Here is a 3,900-nt window from a genome sequence, read left to right on the forward strand (position 1 = left end):
GTTGTTAATCTAGTTGTATTCAAGGGACACTGCAAGTTCTGGATCCCCCTACTACTCTGCCATCTTGGAAACGTAACATACACAAAAACTTGTGTCTTAATGAAAAAAAGATGTTACTTTAGGGACATTTTAAACACAACGTAGTTTCAAGGAGTTTCCCTACTATGTAATACACATAACTTTAAAAACACTGAAAGAGGAGAAAAGATGGTGGAGGAGTAGGGGACTGTATTCCAACTGAGAATTGAGAATTGAGCTGAATATCTACCATACCACACTGAGCACCCACAAAATCAGCCTGAGATATAAGAAAATAGATCTGGATCTCTACAAACAGAATATCACGGGCAACTGGTTTCCAGGTACAAAGTGGGGAGGCATGATTCCACGGGCAGATATCGGAGGATAAACAGCGGCAGGAGGGAGCCTGGCCGTGGGGATCCTACACCACCAGTGAGCAACAGCCTCACTCACTAGGGACGGGGCACAGACTCGCAGACCGGTAGCGGCAGGGAAAGGACTTTAGGGCAGCCCCTGGGATGGAAACCCAGAGTGGTGGGGTCACACATGCGAACTGGGAGCAGCTGGAAGTTTTAGAAGCAAAAAGGGCAGAGATGTGCCCCCACCTGGAGGCAGGACTGGGAGTGCTGCGAGGGGCGCACAACCCAGGACGCTGCAGTATATAGCAGCACAGACAGAAATGGAGACAGTGTGGCCTGGAGAGCTCACTGAAGAAAGGACTGCAAACTCTCTGCTCTGAGGCAGAGGGTTGGAAACAGTCTCTTCTGCTCTGACTCTCAGAAGAAAGGTGGAAAGCCGACAGAGAAAGCCGCCAGAGAACAAAAGCCCCAAAAAAACGGTTCCCACGGAGACCATCCCCTGCCACAGGGGGGCAGGGCAACTCTGCCCAAACAGGGTTGGCTGAGTAACAGTGCAGCAGGTCCCTCCCCCAGAAGACATGCTGGGAAAACAAGAGGCCAGCAACCGTAAAGTCCCTAGAAAACAGGTGCATCTTGCTTGGGTTGTGGTCAATAATTTTAACTCTATACATTCCCTCAAACACCCATCAACAGAATGACTAGGAGGAGGAACCCCCAAAATAGGAAAGACTCAGAGACTACAACTTATGCTACAGATTTACAAATGTATGCAGATATAACCAAGATGTCGGAGATGGAATTCAGGCTAGCAATTGTGAAGACAATAGCTAGAATGGAGAAATCAATTAATGGCAACATAGAATCTCTAAGGGCAGAAATGAAAGCTGAATTGGCAGAACTTAAAAATGCTATCAGTGAGATCCAATCTAGTCTAGATAATCTAACAGCTAGGGTAAGTGAGGCAGAAGAACGAATAAGTGACCTGGAAGACAATATAATAGATAAAAAGGGAAAAGAGGAGGCCAGGGAAAACAACTCAGAATCCATGAAAATAGAATCAGAGAAATAATTGACACCATGAAGCGTTCCAATGTCAGAATTATTGGAATCCTGGAGGGAGTGGAGAGAGAGAGGACTAGAAGATATATTTGAGCAAATCGCAGCTGAGAACTTCCCTAATCTGGGGAATGAAACAAACATTCGTGTCCTAGAGGCAGAGAGAACCCCTCCCAAGATCAAGGAAACAGGCCAACACCCTGGCATGAAATAGTAAAACTTGCAAATCTTAGAACCAAGGAAACCATCTTAAGGGCAGTTAGGGGGAAGAGATTCCTTATGTACAGAGGGAGGAACATCAGAATAATGTCAGACCTATCCACAGAGACCTGGCAAGCCAGAAAGGGCTTGCAAGACATATTCAAGATACTAAACGAGAAGAACATTCAGCCAGGAATACTTTATCCGGCAGGCTGTCATTTAGAATGGATAGAGAGATGCAGAGCTTCCAAGACTGGCAGAAACTGAAAGAATATGTGACCACTAAGCTAACCCTGCAAGAAATATTAAGGGGGGTTCCTTAAAAGGAGAAAGACCCCAGAGTGATATACAACAGAAATTTATAGGGACAATCTATAAAAACAATGTCTTCACAGGCAACATGATGACAATTAATGCCTATCCTTTAATAATCACTCTCAATGTGAATGGCCTAAATGCTCCCATAAAACGGCACAGGGTTGCAGATTGGATAAAAAGACAGGACCCATCTGTATGCTGCCTACAAGAGACTCATTTTGAACGTAAAGATACATCCAGACTGAAAGTGAAGGGATGGAGATCCATCTTCCATGCCAGCGGACTTCAAAAGAAAGCTGGTGTAGCAATTCTTATATCAGACAAATTAGATTTTAAACTAAAGACTGTAGTTAGAGACACAGAAGGACACTATATCATTCTTAAAGGGTCTATCCAACAAGAAGATCTAACAATTGTAAATATCTATGCCCCCAACATGGAGGCAGCCATCTACATAAGCCAACTGTTAACCAAAATAAAGAGTCACATGGATAACAATACGTTAATCGTAGGAGACCTCAATACTCCACTCTCAGCAATGGACAGATCATCTAAGCAGAAAATCAACAAGGAAACAAGAGCTATGAATGACACACTGGACCAGATGGACCTCACAGATATATACAGAACATTCCAACCTAAAACAACAGAATACTCATTCTTCTTGAGTGCACATGGAACTTTCTCCAGAATAGACCACATACTGGGTCACAAATCAGGTCTCAACCGATACCAAATGATTGAGTTATTCCATGCATATTCTCAGACCACAATGTTTTAAAACTGGAACTCAATCACAAAAAGAAATTTGGCAGAAATTCAAACACTTGGAAGTTAAGACCACTCTGCTCAAGAATGTTTGGGTCAGGGGCGCCTGGGTGGCTCAGTCGTTAAGTGTCTGCCTTCAGCTCAGGTCATGATCCCAGGGTCCTGGGATCGAGCACCACATCGGGCTCTCTGCTCAGCGGGAAGCCTGCTTCTCCCTCTCCCACTCCCCCTGCTTATGTTCACTCTCTCGCTGTGTCTCTCTCTGTCAAATAAATAAATAAAATCTTTAAAAAAGAAATACTGCAGAAAAGAATGTTTGGGTCAACCAGGAAATCAAAGAAGAACTTAAACAATTCATGGAAACCAATGAGAATGAAAGCACATTGGTCCAAAACCTATGGGATACTGCAAAGGCGGTCTGAAGGGGGAAATACATAGCCATCCAATCCTCACTCAAAAAAAATAGAAAAATTCCGAATTCACCAACTAACTCTCCACCTTAAAGAACTAGAGAAAAAACAACAAATGATGCCTAAGCCACACATTAGAAGATAAATAATTAAGATTAGAGCAGAGATCAATGAATTAGAAACCAGAAACACAGTAGATCAGATCAACAAAATGAGAAGTTGGTTCTTTGAAAGAATTAATAAGATCGATAAACCACTGGCCAGACTTATCCAAAAGAAAAGAGAAAGGACCCAAATTAATAAAATTATGAATGAAAGGGGAGAGATCATGACTAACACCAAGGAAATAGAAACAATTACTAGAAATTATTATCAACAACTATAGGCCAATAAGCTGAGCCATCTGGATGAAATGGAGGCCTTCCTGGAAACCTATAAACTCTCAAGACTGAAACAGGAAGAAATTGACAACCTGAATAGGCCAATAACCAGTAACAAGATTGAAGCAGTGATTAAAAACCTCCCAAAAAATAAGAGTCCAGGGTCTGATGGATTCCCTGGGGAATTCTACCAAACATTCAAAGAAGAAATAATACCTATTCTACTGAAGCTGTTTCAAAAAACAGAAAAAGAAGGAAAACTTGCAAACTCATTCCATGAGGCCAGCATTACCTTAATCCCCAAACCAGGCAAAGACCCCATCAAAAAGGAGAATTTCAAACCGATATCCCTGATGAATATGGATTCCAAAATCCACAACAAAATCC

This window comes from Mirounga leonina, unplaced genomic scaffold, assembly GCF_011800145.1.
Source record: "Mirounga leonina isolate KUSES-001 unplaced genomic scaffold, KU_Mleo_1.0 Mir_178, whole genome shotgun sequence".
Lineage (NCBI taxonomy): Eukaryota > Metazoa > Chordata > Mammalia > Carnivora > Phocidae > Mirounga > Mirounga leonina.